General features: G+C 36.4%; 1 long non-coding RNA gene across 1 annotated transcript; it reads right to left on the reverse strand.

The window, feature by feature from the left end:
* Nucleotides 1-6,576: 6,576 nt before the first annotated feature.
* LOC131975476 (uncharacterized) lies at nucleotides 6,577-15,368 on the reverse strand. The gene is made up of 3 exons (XR_009394729.1): nucleotides 15,127-15,368; nucleotides 14,387-14,441; nucleotides 6,577-6,588 (listed from the first exon to the last, which is right to left on the reverse strand). It is a non-coding gene; the product is annotated as an uncharacterized LOC131975476 (long non-coding RNA).
* Nucleotides 15,369-20,364: the final 4,996 nt, after the last annotated feature.

Raw genomic sequence — 20,364 nt, forward strand, 5'->3', positions numbered from 1 at the left:
ATTTTCTTATCCTGCTGTATCTTATTTTATATTTTTTATATTTACATTTCCCTGTTTTAATTGACTGTTTTTACTGTTTTCAATTGTGTCTTGCTGTTTTTATGTGTATGTAAAGCACTTTGAATTACCTTTTGTTGAATTGTGCTATACAAATAAACTTGCCTTGCCTTGCCTTACGCCGGGATTCCACTGGATGCGTAACGACTCCGACAGTGGTCTGTCCGCAACGGCTGCGTATCTACGCAGTCCGTCAACACCCACCGGATCCATCTGTGTTGGAGCTGTTGCGGACAGCAGAGTCCCGAGGACGCACGAGATCTCGCGAATTCACGCCTAATCAATTGATATAACTGGAAGATAATCAACATCTCCTCGTTAATGACTGGAGACAAATCCAGCGACTCCGTCTTAACGAGCGCTAACGAGGTCGGCCGGCTTGTTAACGAGCCGGCCGACCTCGTTAGCGAACCCGAGGTATTTTATTTTGAAAATATACCGGTGTTTTATTTTGTGTCTGTGCAAGACTTCCTGTCCCGAACGATCTGTTCTGTGCTGAATTTATGCGCCGTGCTCCGTCGTCCGACAAAAATAGAAGCTCTGCGCAAGTGTTGCGAGGGCTGTCGGATGGCCCTGCGTTGTCGGACTCATTACGCAGCGGATCTGCAGTCGGTGGAATCTCACACATTGATTATAATGGGTGCGTAACGGCTCCGATGACGGATCTGCAGCCGTTACGCATCCAGTGGAATCCAGGCGTTACCAGTCATACTTCTTAGTGAAGATTTGTCTCTGCTTTCTCTCTCTGACAAAATTCATAAATTCTTATTAGGGCCAGATAACGTTCTAATCTAGTTTTTAGTTTCTTCTTGCCAGTGTTGCAAATAGGTTTCTTTCTTTGCATTATAATGTGGCTGACTCTGACTGGTGTTGTTGTGAGTCTGGCAGTTAGCCTCAGGACCAACTCACATCAGGGACTCCTTTGTGGGCTCAGCTCTTCGTGCTTCAGAACACAGTGTGTCTCAGCGTCTGGATTTAAGGTGATTAAAAACTTGAGTGCTCTCTTCTGAATGTTAACTACCAGTGGCTATCTGCCCTTTTTTTTTGGTGTATTTTTCTGTGTACATGTAAAATGTATCTGCAGAATAAGTATTACACTACTATACAGCGTAATAAGTGTAATAACACTGTCAAATATTTTAAGTCAGATTTTGATAGAAATTTTTAAATGAAAACACTTTCTCTTAATTACATGTAGAGCTCTTTGTGCTTTTTCTTTAAGTGCATTCACTCTCATGTTGAAACTCCCTGATGGTGTTATGGTTATACTAAGGCAGGAATAACTCATCCAATGATCAATAATATGCTTATTTATGGTAAACTGGTATTTGTTCTCTTGGCATCCAGGGCGTCTTTGTAAATCATGACATTAGTTTCCTTCATGTTTACAGCCAGGGCCCAGTCCTGAAGTACTATTTCAGCTGTTGCTGTTGTCCTTGTTTATAAGGAGACAGTGGAAGAAGGTCATAACTAACAGAGAATTCACTGCTCTGTTCCAGAGGAAGAGGCAAGTAGCAGCACATTGATCTGAACTGAACAGCAAGTTAATTTATGTACACATTAAATAGATAGAAAAGATAACCTTGTCTCACACCTCTTCTCTGGGTGAAACATTCAGTTAGTTTGGCTCCAGTTTTAACAAAACATCTACTTTTCAGGTCCACCAATTTTACCAGATCATAGACTTTGCCTCCTAAAAAACAGTGGAGAAGTGTGTAAAAGAGCAGTTTATGTCAAATAGAGTCAAACGCTTTCTTGAAGTTGATAAAACAAGTAATTATCTTGATATTTTTGGTTTGGTGTGCATGTTTGTTAATTATGTGTGGAGCATACATAAACGTATATGTGTGACGAGATCTCGCAAGATTAAACTTGACGATATTTCTTGTTGCGTTAAAAATCTGTCTCGCGAGATTTGTGAGCTATCCAAACTTCTATGTGACCTGTGGGGGCAGTAAAAGGAAAGGGAGAAGAGGAGGAGAAGGAGGTATCAATCTGAATTCAGATTTTTGTCAACTCAACTGTAAGTTGTACTAATTTATAATTTTACATTGTAATAACTTTTAATCCTTACTTCTGCTAACTTCTGCAATGTGCTGAATTGGCACGATTGTAACGCTGCTATGAAATGTTAGCTAATGTTGCGACCACAATTTTGAGTTAGCATTGATACGCTAATGGCTACTCTTGTAGCTGTAACAAGCAGCGCCGCTAGCATCAGTTAGCCGCTAGCATCAGTTAGCCGCTAGCTTTCGCGAATGACAGAATTTCACCTCTTTCACCGCATTTCCCAACAAAGAAATAAGAGTTATCAGAACTATTGTCCCTTGTTGTGAACCCCAACTTAAAGATATAAGTAACAACAACTCACCAACTTGTTTTTGAGCAGACAACTGGCTTCCTTTGTTGTGCTAACTTACATTATTGCCCTAAATATCAATAATTTATATTTCCAAGTTTTACCAACTTAAATCACTGTTTTAGGCCCAAAAAATACAAGTTGGCTCTTTTGCAGTGTGCTGACACAGACGTCACAGTAGTTTCTAGGGTTACTGGGGTCTGATTTGTCCCCAGTGTTATAAGCTTTTGGTACCATTTCAACACTGCAGCCTGCATCTCCTGCTTGCTGCTTTTGAGAAATGTTATGTGTGGTCAGTTCTTCCCAGATCATTTGTAATGCAAGGTGGGTTTAGTCATCCTAAATTGTATCTTCTAATGTTCAGAGTGTTTCTTTTATAATACATTGATCTAAATGTATTTTATTTCATACACTCAAAAAAATAACTCATTGAATGAACTCATTTAAATTGTGGGCAGAATTTCCATCCATCAAATATATGTAGCCCCAAACTCAAAACAAGTTAATCGATGCAATATAATGTATTTGAGTTAATGTAATTCACTTTTTTTTTTTTACATTTGGTCGAACTCAAATTAAAAACATGTATGTATTGTATTTAAATTGAGTTACCTCAACTCATTTATGTCAAGGATAGCTAAAATAAAGAAATTGTGTTCGTTCAACCTAAAAACATAGAATTGGAAAACTGAAAGTCATTCTTTTTGGGTTGAAGGGAAGGACAGGGGAGTAAATTAATACATTTTAGGTTACACTTCTTAAACTACTTTTGATTTGATTTTAATTGATATATTTTCATTAGATAAACAATACATTAATGTGTCACATCTAAGAAGGGCTTGAATCATTTTTTTTGGTGTATTTTTACAGGTTTTCAAAAATGTGCTCTCACGTGGGTTTCATTTTGCATTTATATTTATTCCTGAAAAGGATTGCAGTAGCTATAAGAGATCATCATGAATGAAAATAGACTTTCTGTGAAATCTGGCACCAATATTGAACATGTGACTATCAACATGCATAAACTGTGGAGCTGGTGTCAGTAGTGAGAGTTGTCACGACCGTCATTCATGTGTGCATGGTGCTGTTTTTAGATTTTTCATATGTGGGTGACGCAAATCAAGACGTCAGTAACCCAGTTTCAATCCCTTCCGTCCACTGGACCACATTAGGTCAAATTTCCCCTCATATCCCCTTGTGTGTGTGTGTGTGTGTGTGTGTGTGTGTGTGTGTGTGTGTGTCCACCTAATAACAGTTCAGCTGTTTCTCATGTCTTGTCTCCACTGAACTATACAATTTGGTGTTGTGGTTGCTCTAATCATTCACAAGATTCTTAGTTATTTTATTATCTGTTCTATTTTTGTTCCTTTGGTAACACTTTACAATAACCCTCATTTATAACTGGGAAACAGACAGTTTATTAATGTTTAATCATCATTTATAAAGCGTATATAGGCCAGTTAGAATGGTAAATACATAATTTATTAATATTTAACTAACTACATCCTTTATAAATGACAATTAATGTAAGTGTATAGTTACTCTACCATTAACAAACAGTTAGATTATAATTAACAGTTTATTAATAGTTTTAGTTGCACTCATTTTAACATTTTTAACACCATATTAAGTATGTTAATGATTTTGAAATGACTCATATACCTTTAAGAAATTGGTTTAAAATATTTAAAGATTAAATATGTATAGCACTTTGTAAATGGTTAATAATTGGTCTATAAACCATCTATGAACCATCACTTAGTTGGTTATTGTAAAGTGTTACCGTTCCTTTTTTTTTTTTTTTTTTTTTTTTACAACCATCTATCACCAACTGTTTAAAATGATGGTGATAGATGAATGAATCCAGTTATGAAATTAAAATTTAAAAAAATGCATAGCAGCAAGAGTTTAGTGTTAGCGAGCCGAACTGACCCAGAAGCTGCAAGAGCATGCATCTTACATACACACACACGTGCAAAAAAAGAAATCCAATTAGTTTTATAATACTTGTCACTATAATATGTGTGCTACTTCTGAGGACAGACAGGATGGACATCTGAAATATGATGCATCATTAATAACGTGTTGAATAAATCACCACACAGTCAGAGACAATCAGCACATGCTTATCTGTAAGTTTGACATTCTTTATTCAGCAGCAGCTGACCTTGTTACAGGGTTAAATATCCTTTATTATTATTATTATTTCCACACAAGTTATCAGTTAGTTAGTTAGGCACTAGGTCAGGGGTCTGCAACCTTTACAAACCAAACAGCCATTGTTGGCCAAAAAAAGAGAAAAAATGTTGGAATGGAGCCACAAACCTTATTTTGAGCCTTACTATTCAGATAAAATAACCTACTCCGTCTAAATTAGCCTACCAACATTACTAATAGGCCATAATGAGCATTATCAATATGATGTCATAAGAAATATCTCAGGAATCGTAACCTCGCCTAGCTAGAAAAACTCAAAACTAGACTTGAAGTTGACAAAATTTAGATGTTAAATTGGACATGGAAACTTCTGAAAAAGCCAAAACTTTAGAGTTCAGCTGACAGCAGGGAAACATGCTGCTTCGTTTTTACGTTGTGACGTCATGCACTGCAAAAAAAGAAAAGTTGGGTGAACTCAAAATTTCAAGGCAACAAACTTCGATAAAATGTTAAGTTGGACAATTAAATTAAATATTTTAAGTTTTGTTTTTGAGTTTGCTCAACTCTGAATTTCTCTGGCACGATTGTAACGCCGCTATGAAATGTCAGCTAATGTTGTGACCACAATTTTGAGTTAGCGTTGATACGCTAATAGCTACTCTTGTAGCTGTAACAAGCAGCGCCGCTAGCGTCAGTTAGCCGCTAGCGCCAGTTAGCCGCTAGCGTCAGTTAGTCGCTAGCGCCAGTTAGCCGCTAGCGTCAGTTAGTCGCTAGCGTCAGTTAGCCGCTAGCTAAATTCCATCAAAAAGTCAACTGAAATGTGCATCAGAGCTTTCGAAACTTACAAAAGTCTACGGCCCGGCGCCTTAATGCATCAACCATTTCAGCAAAGGTAAAAAACACCTTGACCAAGTGTAGTAACATGATTTAACTTTTTTTTGCAGAGATTTTTCTAATTTGCTAATTGTGTGCATTCAGCATTTTTAATGTAATCTTTTGTGTTAACTGTTTTTTGGTGTTTTTTGTCATTTCTGTGTTATTATCTATGTTCTTTATAATTTCTTTGTGTTTTTGTGTGTTTTATGTGTTTTTTGTGTGTGTTTTCATGTGTTTTTTGTGTGTGTTTTTAATGTGTTTTTGTATGTGTTTTTTGTAAAAATAAAAATAAAAAGTTTAATGTTTTTGGTGTGTTTTTATGTGTTTTTTATGTTGAAAATGTTGATCCAGTAAGTCAAAATGAAAAAAATAATCAGGTCATATAGGTGAGGTTGTGCTGAAAACCATGATACCAGCACGTCATGGTAAAGATTTTAAGTGGTTCATACAGGCAGAGTAAAAAAAGGAGTCCAAAACCGACAAAATAACCCCAAACTCCAAAGGGTTAAAGACAGATGATGTGGTTTGATCTGTTTCAGCTGCACATCAAATATCCAGGCCAACAGCAGACTGCAACCCTTTACTGCCCTTCTATCCAGCTGTCAATCAGGTGATAACTTGGCTAAACCTGCCCCTGGGTGTAGAGAGTAAGTTGGTCTATTTCTATGTAAATCCTGCTAAATTACCATACAGTCCCATCAGTGCAGTCCAGCTGCAGCCTGCACCAATAACAGACCATAATATCCCACTGCTGCCTGTGCACATTAGACTGTGCAGAGCTGAAGACTCCCAGTGGATTCATGCAGAGTTCTACTGACTCTGTTACTGATATACATCAGTCTAGATCACACTTAACTAAATGTGTCATCATTTACTTAATACCTTGAGTTAATAATTACACTGACCTTACACACACTGATCTTAATTAATAATTGGACATTTTGACAAATATGCAGTAGCACTCTAAGGTCTAGGTCAGGGATGGGCAACTGGAGGCCCGGGGGCCGCATACGGCCCGTACCCTCACTTGAAGTGGCCCTCAGTACAACTACATGCATTTGAGCATGAAATCTTAAAAGTGCAGTGTAAAAATGCTCAAAATTACTTCTTGTAATTAATGTTGGTCTGCTGTTCTTGCACTGAAAAAAAAGACATCACAGTAAGTGGTTATTTTTTATTTTTTATTCCTATTTATACTGTTATACATGCATTTGAACATGAAATATGTTAAGTTACTGCACTGTAAACATATTTAAAATTGCAGTTTCATCATATCTGGTTAAGTGCACGCTCCTATATGTGGCCCTGTGGTAGTGTCCATGGAAAACTGTGGCCCCCTGCAGCATTTAAGTTGCCCATCCCTGATCTGGATGGATGGATGGATGGATGGATGGATGGATGGATGGATGGATGGATGGATGGATAGATAGATCGATAGATAGATAGATAGATAGATAGATAGATAGATAGATGGTCGGTCGGTCAGTAGAATAAAATACTGAGGTACAATAAACAAAAACAATAGAAAAAACACAGAATAGAACAAGGACACTTAAGAGTTAAAAAGATCAGTTGGTAGGTAAGGTACAGTGGCAAGATGATGATATGATGGTAATAATAATGTTATTGTGACTAGACAGTATATTATAATGGTACAGTATATAATAACTAGAAAATTTCCTCTGGGGAAATTTTGAAAGGGCCACGGGGGCTACTGCCGGTGTGTTTACACTATGATGAGATTCTTCAGAGATTTCAAACTATGCCCTTTAACCTCAAAATGTGTGTGTGTGTGTGTGTGTGTGTGTGAGAGAGAGAAACATGTATGTGGAGGAGTGTGCGCACATACGCGCGCATTTGTGTGTGTGTGTGTGTGTGTGTGTGTGTGTAATTAAAATCACAAAGTTACCTGTGTGTGCGTGTTTGAAGCATGTGTATGCATGTGTGAGGAGTGTGCGCACTTACGCCATGTGTGTGTGTGTGTGTGTGTATCTGTAACTGTAATCACATCAAAGATCAAAGCAATCAACTGAATTAACTGACACCTGTTAAAGTTCCGAAGGAGTGAAAGCAGCCAGAGTTGGACTGGAATTTCTGGCCTCGAACAGAAAGCATTTTTGGCAAAACCATAATACCTATCATTGATCCGACTTCACTTTGAGCGTCCTGAGTTCTTCCTGAACGTCTACATATGTTTTTTTTTTCAGAAAAATGAAAAAATAGCTTTGTTAGAGCGATCTAAAAAAACAGTTCCATCTCCCTTTTTCAAATATCTCCCTGCGTTTTTAATATGGGACCCAATGAGGCTGTTGGTGGTTTTGGTGGCGCATCTTTGCGTCGTACGCCCAAACTATAACTCTGACAGCTTTACCAGAGGATTGTGAGTGAGAAGACAAATTTTCCTACATTTCTATGTATAAATTATTTCTGTAGAGTGGAATTTGCGGCCTGGAGCGCAGTTTTAAAATTTATTTTTTGACAGTTTTACCTCTCCCTCTACACTCTGAGCGATGACATCACACACTCTGACACGAACATTCCGTGCAATACACACCCATTATAATTTCAGAATTTCTCCAAAAATGATCATGGTCATTGAACAGGGATTGATAAAAAACAATATGACCTATCGAAACGTGGATTAATACACCGATACACAAGACTTGTGTCTACTGTTTAAAGTTTAAATGGAGTCTCTAGGTGAAATTATGCCGGAGAAGTAGACGTTTAAAAATCTCCAATTATTGTTCTTTTTCGCTCATTTTTTGTCGGCCGTCCTTCATTTCAATGCAAAATTTTGAGCAGTTTTTCGCGACTTATGTTGCAAAAAATTCGTATTCCGTAGAGAAAAGTAATAGCACACCGATCCCGATTAAACCGCACGTTTTGATATATAATTTGTAGCGGGACGAAATTGCGTCCGCAAGAGGAATAAGAAGAAATCCACAGTATAACAGTAGTGCAGCACTGGTCCCTACAGCTATTGCTGTATGGGACCAGTGCTCGGTGCGATTGCCCCGTGGCCCTAATAATAATAATAATAATAATAATAATGATATAATAATAATAATAATAATAAGGCCAGTATAATAATAATAATAGTAGTATATAACAATATATAGTAATAATCGTAATGGCAGCAACAGTATATGTATATAATAATAGTAGTAGTAATAATAATAATAATAATAATAACATAGCAATGTGTCATATATTAAGCCTGCGCAGGGTGTGCATACATACATAACATAATATATAATATGTATATATGCCAAAACAACCAGATTAGTTATTTTAGCAGAAGGACTGGGATCTTAGTCTGACTGTCAAAAGGCCACATAGAAATGTCTCCCAGCAGCTGCTAAGCAGCGTCACTGCATCTGGGAGAGAAACAACGTGTTCCCCCATCGACCCCCACTGAACATGTTAGCCTCATTATTTCCCCAGACAACAACCGGTGTCATAACCTGACACTGCCACATGGTTTGTCATACAGATCCATCTGAGAGGTCTTCATTACAAACTGTTTTCAACAAACCAACCATCTGTCTGTCACTGTCACAGCGTCTGTGTTGAAACCAGAAGAGCTAAAGCCTTCAGTGCTCTTCTGTTATTCTCGCATTCTGTTATAATTGATAATCTTCAGTTAACAAACAGTCTACTCTCTGTGTCGTCAGGGTTATGAAGCTGCCAGTAGCTCCCTAATGGACACTGCACTGTAAAAAATAAAAAATAAAAATTGTTTTTACGGTTAAAAAAAACAGCAGTTGTGGTTGCCAGAACTTTACCGTAATAAATATGGTGCAACTTTTTCTAATATTACGCTGAAAGGGTATTAGCACTGTTGATTCCACGTTTAAGATTGTCATTTTATTTCATATTATACCGTAAAAAAGTTTTTCCATCAAAAGAAATGCTGTTCTGCCATATAATTGACCAGAAAATACTTTATAAATGCTGATAAATTAAATATTACAGTATATTTTTGTAAGAGATATGGTGTTATACATTTGTACATTTAACACTGAGAAAAAATATTTTTTACCAAAAATAAATACAAAGAATACAGTGATGGCTTATATATATATATCACAGTATATTGCCAGAGTATTTTACAGTGGAGTTACGTATTTTATTAATTTTTTTTTAAACTGTAAAACAAAAACAAAAACTTGTTTTGGCTGATATATACTGTTACATCTGGCTGCCGTTCACAAGCCTTTTATAAAGTGCAGTCGGTTGATTGGAGGCTCCTGATTGGCTGACTCGCCGCACCAATCACAGACGAGTGAGCAGCAACCAGGAAGTAGGCGGTCTCACAGCTACGGGAGGTCCAATCAACGTCGGGGAATCCCACAGCTAGAATTACATAATTAGCAGAATAATACAGAGAAACAATACAATAAATAATGAACGGCAACCAGCCGTAACAAAACATTAACGGTGTTTCATTGTTACTGAAACTGAATTAACCCATTTATCATTTTACGGTCTTTTACTGTCATGGTTTAGCAGTTTTTCACCGTAAAATCTACAGACATTTTTTTACAGTGTGACTGATCCAAACCACATTACTTAAAGCCTGAGAAGATGGAGTTTTGTATATGTGGTCTTATGAATCTGGCTTGATATTGTGAGGACCAGCTGTTGTGCATGATAACCAGTGCTGCAAAGGGAAATAAATTATCAGCAACAATTATCCATCAAATGGCTGTTGGTATATTTTAATCTGCAGCAAAGCTGTGGGCGGACCAACCAACGGACAGATTCACGCAGCTAGAATGCCTGAAATTATATTTTCTTGCACAATGTCACAAACTATATGAGTCATATATCTTTCACACATTTGCAAAAAAATCTTCTCAGCTAAAAAGAGGATTTTTGGTTGTTATGTGGCAAACACACTTTCGAAAATAGGAAGTACTTACACTTGTGAATGACGAAGAACAGAACATGTGATGCAGAGGCAGGAGTTTAAGTCAAATGACAAATAAGTGGATCTTAACTTATTGTAATTCATAAACAATATAAAACGAATATTGTCTTTATCTCAATTTCAAACAATTGAGATAACATGTTTAATGATTGCAATCAGTCTCTACTAGAACACAATTAACAATCAAAGTGCAGTTTGTTTTTTTGCAGTGAGAGCAAACAGCTCCACTGTGCTTTTACTATAATCATGTAACATTATCTCTGTGTGTGTGTGTGTGTGTGTGTGTGTGTGTGTGTGTCTGTGTGTCTGTGTGTCTGTGTGTCAAGGTTATTATAGTTAACGAAAACGAACGAAATAACGTAAACTAGAATTGAAAGAACATTTTCGTTAACTGAAATAGAAATAAAAACGAGAGTTTTAAAAAAACTGGTTACAATGCTAACTAAAACTAACTAAAATTATAGTGAAAATGTCCTACGTTTTCGTCTTTGTCAACTTTTTTCATACATAAACCTTTTTGATTGATATGAAACTGAATCTGTCAGGTTTTATGACTTAATAAACTTATTGGGGCTGAGATGGATCAGACAAAGGAAATAAAGGAAACATTTATTGTGACCTTATTGAATCTGGCACCCAACAAATACCCCATTACAAAAAAACCAAAACTAACACTTAAACTAATAAAAACTAAACTAAAACTAAGGATTTAAAACTAGCAAACTCACTCTAAAAACTAATTAAAACTAACTGAATTTGAAAACCAAAATTGAAAACTAAATTAAAACTAAAACGAATGAAAAATCCAAAACTATTATAACCTTGCTGTGTGTCTGTGTATGTGTGTGTGTGTGTGTGGGCATGTTTCTGTGTGTGTGTGTGTGTGTGTGTGGGGGGGGGGGGGGGGGGGGGGGGGGGTCAAACTGACCAGATGACCATATGAAAGATGTAAATGAGGAGCTCAATTGTTTTTTTTTTGTTTGTACATGTTTATCACAGAACATAAGCTGAAAGGGGTCAATTTGACCCAAATACCATTGAAGGGTTAAGTCCAGTTATTATAATAATAATAAAGATAATTGAAGTGAGGACCTTTGTGCACATTGGGGGTGCTACTAGGAAGCCAGTCTGAGTATTTCTACAGCCATGCATTACTGCGACCAGTAGACATAGCTCGCATGAGTTAGAAATTAAATTTGTGCATCAAGAGCATGGCGCTACAAATTATGCATTGCATTGACTCTTATAAATTGACTCTGTGAAATTTAGGCCGTTTCACCACAGCAATACCGCTCAACTAAAAAACCATCTACACTGTAAAAAATGTTTGTAGAAATTACAGTAAAACACTGTCAAATAGCATCAGAAATAGGGAGTAAAATTAAAAAATAAATATCACCGTAGAAGACACTTAATTAACATAAATCAAGGAATAGTACGAAACTTACTGTGTATATATATATATATATATATATATATATATATATATATATATATATATAAAACATTTCTGTAAAATTAACAAATAATTTTACAAAGACACAATTACCCTTAAAATAACAGGATTATTCAGTCTAAATGACAGTTTTTGCTTAGAGAAAAAGTAACGTAGAAAACCCACTTACTTTCTTTTTTACTGTGAAATTCTGGCAACCTCAGCTGCCGGGAATTTACTGTAATTTAAACAGATTTTTTTTACAGTGTAGTTGGAGTTGTGAAAAGATTGCATTAAATACATGAAAATTGCAATAAGTCACCAGGTTGTGAGTAGCAATTTGGCCTTGTGCCCTTAAAAAACATATCTGCCCTGAGGCCCCGCCCACTGCCCCAGTTGGTTTTGTGGTTGCCTAGTCTGCCTCTTTCCTGTCAACACAGCTTTGACACCTGCGACTTTTGAAAAAAAAAAAAAAAAAGCATCTTTTGATGACGTTCATCATCAGTGGTGGGTTTGATTGGAGCCTGGCATGAACCGCTCAGTCGGGCTATAATGACAGTTTGACACAAATCTATCACCAGGCAACCAAGAAGACACATGCAGCTTTCAAAATAAGAGCGCAGTGTGTTAACAGAATCGACCACAGAATTTACAAGAAGACAAAATAAGATGCCTTAAATAAAATATATAATAACCCTTGACTTTTTTCATACGTAAACCTTTTTGGTTGATATAAAACCTATTTCATCTATCTGATTTTATGACTTAATAAGCTTATTGGGGCTGAGATGGATCAGACAAAGGAAATAAAGGAAACATTTATTGTGACCTCTCTGTATCATTCCCCTCCCCACATCATCTCTACGTGTCTCACTGTCCAAATACACTGTTGCATATGCCGTTCGTTAGCCGCGAGCTAACATTAGCTAACGGTTCAAGTTGTTTTTATGACACTAAACTGTGACTAACTGTTTTGAATAACTTCCTGTCGCTAAACGCATGCCGCTTTCAAAATAAGAGCGCAGTGTGTTAACAGAATCGACCACAGAATTTACAAGAAGACTGTCAAAATAAGATAGTTAAATAAAATATACAATAACCCTTATTCTCCTTTAAAATAATTCTTAAAATATGCAATGATTAAGATCAGTGTATATGATGGAATAGTGGCATTAGAATGTGTGAGAGGCACCAAATTTGGGCTTTTATGGAAAAAATTCTAGCCAGCTATTATTCCACACCGGCTGGCTGCTCCATGTCCTAGTGGAAACATGTTGACAGCAATTAAAAATGACACAGTATATGATAAAAAATATTCTATAATATGGTATCTAAAATGACGAAATCCCAGGCCTGGTTGAAATACTTTCTTTTTTTCTTTTTACCTCTTTCCATGAAATTATGATATTCTCAAAACTTTATTAATCAATTATCACAATGAAAATCAAACCACAATTAACAGAGGATTGTGTCTGAAAACAAAATTATTCCAATTTTACAGGCAACCGTATTTTCAGATCTTGATGTGTGTGGCAAGTTTGACAAAAACCTGGAATACTGAATGATGAAATAATTTATTGCAAAGATATAGAACATAAAAACTCTTTCGGGTCACTTTAGACCATGTTGTGCATCAAAGGGTTAATAGCTTTAGTTGCACTCATTATAACATTTTTAACACCATATTAAGTATGTTAATGATTTTGAAATGATTCATATACCTTTAAGAAATTGGTTGAAAACATCTAAAGATCAAATATGTATAGCACTTTGAAAATGGTTAATAATTGGTCTACAAATGATGGTGTTGGTGTTGATAAACGTGTCTTGTCTGCACAACAGACACAGAATGACCAAAAAAAACACAGAAGACACAAAATTACAAAAAAAAAGACACAAAATGACTAAAGAAAAGACACAAAATGACTAAAAAAGACACAAAATGACTAAAAAAAGACATAAAATGGCAAAAAAGGACACAAAATGACTAAAAAAAAGACACAAAATGACTAAAAAAGACACAAAATGACTAAAAAAGACATAAAAAGACACAAAATGGCAAAAAAAGACAAAATGACTAAAAAAGACAAAAATGGCAAAAAAAAGACACAAAATGACTAAAAAAGACACAAAACGACAAAAAAAAGACACAAAATGACCAAAATGAGCAAAAAAAGACACAAAAAGACACATATAATTAATAGTTTATCAATAGTTCACTATAGCACTCATTTTAACATTTAACACCATATTAAGTATGTTAATTATTTTGAAATGATTCATATACCTTTAAGAAATTGGTTGAAAACATTTAAAGATTAAATATGAATAGCACTTTATAAATGGTTTATAAACCAATTATTAACCATTTACAAACATCCCTTAGTTGGTTAATGTAAAGTGTTACCAAAAATGATGAACTGAAAGCAGGATGTGATGGTGTTGTTGTTGACAAACGTGTCTTGTCTGCACATGTCTGATGTTGGCTGAGCTGCAACATGTACACAACATTAGCATGTGCTGCAGCCAGGGGGCCACTAGTTCAGCTGTGCACTGACCTACTTACCTGTGTGACCTGCTTTGTTTTCTGTTAGAAATGTTACACAGGAGGCCTGAGCAACCTGGAGGACAGGAGGAGGAAGAGGAGGAGGAGGAGGAGTGTGAAGATGGTGATGAAAAACACCAGGTGAAGAATAATTTACAGTCAGGTAGGCCATCACCATAAGAAATCAATACATTCTCCATGTGGAGGTGGTGTGTTTCATCTGTCTTCATTTGTGACTTCACTGTGACTGTATTGAGCATGAGAAACTCTTTCCCTGAATACATTACAAAAAATCTCTTAAAAATTTACAAGAAAAAATGTAGATAACTCAGTGCAATACTTGATTTTCACTTTTCTTTAAATAATATTATATCTAAAGTTTGATCTAGCCTGAGACTAAATGACTAAAAAAAGACACAAAATGACAAAAAAAGACACAAAATGACTAAGAAAGACACAAAATGACAAAAAAGACACAAAATGACTAAAAAGACACAAAATGACAAAAAAAGACACAAATGACTAAAAAGACACAAAATGACTAAAAAAAGACAAAATGACCAAAAAAACACAGAAGACACAAAATGACTAAAAAAGACACAAAATGACAAAAAAAGACACGAAAAGGATTCAAAAATGGACAAAATAGCCCAAGACTCCATAGAGTTAATAAACGATCTGTTTACCATTTATAAATGAGGGTTACTGTAAAGTGTTACCAACAGTGTTTAAAACACCAGTTATAAATGAATAGTAATCACCTATATTCTCATTCAGCTGATGACTAGACGCCACCAGGTGGCCTCAGGTGGGATCACAGGGATCAGCCGGTTCAACGGTTAAATAAAGAATACATCCTCATCCAAGGAGAAGGCTGAAAACTTGAAAGACATCATTAGTTTTTTGCAGAGCAGTGCTTTTTCTTGCCTTTATATGTCTCTGAAGTGTTTTCCAGGCCCGTTGGTCTCATCCTCTGCAGCTTTAGAGCTTCTCTCTGAAATACATCCTGTCACTGAGTCACGTCATCATCCCCTGATGACAGAGGGACGCTATCTGTACTAACCACAGAACAACGTCATGATCCTACAGTATGGATACAAACTATCAGTAGTTGCTGGAACTTTGATATTTGCTGCTGTTGTCAGAAGTTATTACTCACATAATTTTACTCTCACATTCCAGCTTGATGACTTTGAACATATCATATCAAATCAAATCAATTCAAAATGACTTTATTTATCCCTGAGGGGAAATTCAGTGAGTCTGTTATCTCTGTTTGTTTCAGGCAGCAATCTCCGAGTCTGAGCATGAAGGCAAACCAGGAAGTACCTTAAGCTGCCCCTAAGTTTGGCTGCAAAAAAAAAAAAAAATCTGTCTATTCATTTCAATGCAAAATGAGAAAACGTCTCACTTGATTTATTACCTCAGAAATTTTTTTAGGACAACACTATGGTCTCAATCACTAGTAAAAATTTTTTTCTTCAAGACAATCTGATGTTAATAGTGTAAATAATGGCCCAATTTAGAAGAAAATATAAGATAAAGAACCGTATGATTTGGGGCGGGGCTACCTTTGATTGACAGGTCACTAACAAGGCGAGCCGTCATCAGGAGAGAAGCAGAACAATGCGTTTCCACAGCAACGTGTCAATAAAGTTATATATAACGTTATATAGATATAAAAAAGGACGTTTAGCGGTTTGGTCTCATAACTTTGACCCTTTTACTGTATTTTCACTTAATGACAGTTTATTTGAACGTTTTGTTCATTAAATGTCTTGTTCAGTGTTTGGTTGGACTAACAGACACTCCAAGGAGTCGCTGCTCAGTTTTCTGAGGTCAGTAACGAACATTTAGTTTTTGTTTTTTTGCTAGCCAAAGCCAAAGCAGCTTCTCTCAGTCAGGTTGAGGTGTAGAGAGGCTGTAGTCAGTGATCAGATCCCTCTCCTCCTCCACAGTCCAAATATGGTCTGCTTCCTGTATCAGAAACAAGATGGCGACGAGTATAACGCTGAACTCGAGGCTTCCAACGGGCCACAAACCAATGGGTGACGTCACGGTCACTACGTTCTTTAATCATATACAGTCTATGGTTAGAATGAGACAGCCTGATGGCTGTAGCAGAGAAGGATCTTTTGAATCTCTCCGTCCTGCAACAGAGAGAGAGGAGCCGTCCACTGCTGTTGTTTTGGTCCATAAAGGTTTTGTGTAGCAGATGATCTGGTATTTCAGGATGGACTCCAACATGTTGACAGGTCATCTCTCCACCACCTCCTCCAGTGTGTCCAACCTGGCTCCAACCACAGAACCAGCTCTTTAGACCAGTCCAATTTGTGTCCATTTCCATAATTTTGTGTCCTTTTTTGGTCATTGTTACATCTATTTTTGGTCATTTTGTGTATTTTTTGGTCATCTTTACATCTATTTTTGGCCAATTTGTGTCTATTTCGATAATTTTGGTCATTTATTCTTCTTCTTCATCCTTGATAATAACCAGTGTAATGTGTGTGTCCAACCTGGCTCCAACCACAGAACCAGCTCTTTAGACCAGTCCAATTTGTGTCCATTTACATAATTTTGTGTCCTTTTTTTGTCATCTTTACATCTATTTTTGGCCAATTTGTGTCTATTTCGATAATCTTGTGTCCTTTTTTGGTCGATTTTACATCTATTTTTGGTCATTTTGTGTCTTTTTTGGTCATCTTTACATCTATTTTTGGCCAATTTGTGTCCATTTCCATAATTTTGTGTCCTTTTTTGGTCAATTTTACATCTATTTTTGGTCATTTTGTGTCTTTTTTGGTCATCTTTACATCTATTTTTGGCCAATTTGTGTCCATTTCCATAATTTTGTGTCCTTTTTTGGTCAATTTTACATCTATTTTTGGTCATTTTGTGTCTTTTTTGGTCATCTTTACATCTATTTTTGGCCAATTTGTGTCTATTTCGATAATCTTGTGTCCTTTTTTGGTCAATTTTACATCTATTTTTGGTCATTTTGTGTCTTTTTTGGTCATCTTTACATCTATTTTTGGCCAATTTGTGTCTATTTCGATAATCTTGTGTCCTTTTTTTGTCATCTTTACATCTATTTTTGGCCAATTTGTGTCTATTTCGATAATCTTGTGTCCTTTTTTGGTCGATTTTACATCTATTTTTGGTCATTTTGTGTCTTTTTTGGTCAGCTTTACATCTATTTTTGGCCAATTTGTGTCCTTTTCCATAATTTTGTGTCCTTTTTTGGTCAATTTTACATCTATTTTTGGTCATTTTGTGTCTTTTTTGGTCATCTTTACATCTATTTTTGGCCAATTTGTGTCTATTTCGATAATTTTGGTCATTTTTTCATTTATTTTTCTTCTTCTTCAAACATCCTTGATAATAACCAGTGTAATGTGTGTGTCCAACCTGGCTCCAACCACAGAACCAGCAGCATAAAACAACACACTACCACCACAGACTGATAAAACATCTGCAGCATCGCACTACATATGTCCAGAGATCTGAGCTTCAAGAAGAAAAAGAGGCGGCTCCGCCCCTTTTTGTAGAGAGCGTCAGTGTTTAGGGACCAGTCCAATATTATAATTATTATCCAGGTATACTCATACTAAATAATGTGCTGAATTTGAAAATGAAAAACACATTTACAGTTTAAGATCAAAATTACAGATATAATTATCCAAGATATATCTAAAAATATCATGCCACCTTTTACTGATATTTCTAAAACAAATAATATTTTCAGTTTGGGAATCACATAAGGCATGGTTTGCTGAGGATAATACAATAAATACATCAATATAGTTCCCACCACTCCCACTAGCTGTCAACCAAGCTACGGCGAGCGAAGAGGGTCTGTTTTAAGGGTAAAATACTTGCAGGGAGGTACATGCTGGATATAAAACTACACACACACACACACACACACACACACACACACACATACACATTCTTGTTTTTCTATCTTTGTGAGGGCCCTCATTGGAAAAGTAAATTCCCTGGCAAGGTGATAATAGTTTAGGATTTTTCATTACTTTTAGTTTTAATTTTCGTTGTCAATTTTTGTTTTCAAATTCAGTTAGTTGTAATTAGTTTTTAGACTGATTTTGCTAGTTTTTGTTTTTTGTAATGGGGTATTTGTTGGGTGGGAGATTAAAAGAGGTCACAGTAAATTTTGCCTTTATTTCCTTTGTCTTATCCATCTTGATTATGTATGAAAAAAGTTGACAAAGACGAAAACAAAGGACATTTTCACTATAATATTAGTTAGTTTTGTAACCACACAATACAGTTTCAGTTAATTATCATTATCATGTAACCTTTAACCCTTAAAACAAAGTCTGAAATCTCAAAAAAGCCTTTAAAGAAGTGAGGGCCGGCCAAATGTCCTCACTTTGCAAAAATGTCCTCAGTCTTTGTCTCCATCTAGTGTCAGTTTACATGTTTTTCAGATTTCAGGAGGTAAGAGCTACAGACATCCTAGATCTTTAAAAGCCCCGAGTCCTCATGTACTTAATGCACATCACCTCATAATGCTTCCTTTAGATTATATTTTTATACAGCAGCAACTGTCACAAAGCAATTTCCCCCCAGGGATGACATTAAATTCCATCATGCTGGACACAGACAGCAACTCTCTCATCAACCTCACAGCCTCTCGTCGTGTTTTTCAGAGCTCTTGCAAGCTCCTGTAGATTGTGATGTTAATAAATAATTTATTAGGCTACAGATTTGTTAGCTTGTCAAAACCCATCGATTAAAGTTCTCCTTCGCTACAATGGATTTCCGTCATTGGAGTTCACAGAGGCCACTTATGAGATCAATAACTGTGTTTCCTTTAGGGCAGTAGTTCTCAACCTTTTTGAGTCGTGACCCCCAATTTAACATGCATGTTGTCCGCGACCCCCGCTCACTGAACACAATCTCACGCGCACAGTTCAGATCATACAAACTCAGTTGATACGACGAATTTTGGACAAATAATGAAGCACAAAATGACCCAAAAAAGAAATAAAATGACCAAAAAAAGACACAAAATGTAAAAAAAGAAAAAGAAGACACAAAATGACCAAAAAAGGAAACAAAATGACCAAAAAAGACAAAAATTGACCACAAAATGATCAAAAAAATACATAAAATGACAACAAAAAGACACAAAATGACCAAAAAAGAAACAAAATGACCAAAAAAAGACATAAAATGACCAAAAAAGGATACAAAATGACCATAAAAAAGACACAAAATGACAAAAAAAAAAACCCACAAAATTACCAAAAAAAGACATTAAATGACCAAAGAGACATTAACACATGGACACTTTAACACAGTGGAGACAGAGCTGACTTCCAAAATGATTTGGCGACCCCCAGAAATCATCTTGCGACCCCAATTGGGGTCGGGACCCCAAGGTTGAGAATAGCTGGTTTAGGGGGATGAGTGAGTGGCTGCTGGGAAATTCTCAGGCCACGCCCTCTCAAATGTCCGCTCACTCTGCGTGTCTCCACTACAAGTTAGCCCCCAGAGGGATTTAGAGGACTCTGGAGGTGATGGATGGTTTTCGATCGTAGCGTAATCGCTTAGCGACAGTTTTGACCGTGATCCATGATCACATAAGCGACGGATTAAACACGGGAGACGCAACTGTGGCCGCCGTCGATAACTGTGCACAACGTCAGCAGCTGATCATAAACAAAGTGATCGTGAATTAACAGCATCACTAACTGTGCACAGAGTGTCTGGTGCTTGTTGTAAACAAACAGAGATCGCTAAGTGAACACCTCCTGCAGCAGCAGCACATACACACTGTACTGCTACAGAGCTAACTGTTAGCCTGTTAGCACATACACACTGTACTGCTACAGAGCTAACTGTTAGCCTGTTAGCACATACACACTGTACTGCTACAGAGCTAACTGTTAGCCTGTTGGCACATACACACTGTACTGCTACAGAGCTAACTGTTAGCCTGTTAGCACATACACACTGTGCTGCTACAGAGC

The sequence above is a fragment of the Centropristis striata genome, chromosome 7 (assembly GCF_030273125.1).
Source record: "Centropristis striata isolate RG_2023a ecotype Rhode Island chromosome 7, C.striata_1.0, whole genome shotgun sequence".
In the NCBI taxonomy this organism is placed as follows: domain Eukaryota; kingdom Metazoa; phylum Chordata; class Actinopteri; order Perciformes; family Serranidae; genus Centropristis; species Centropristis striata.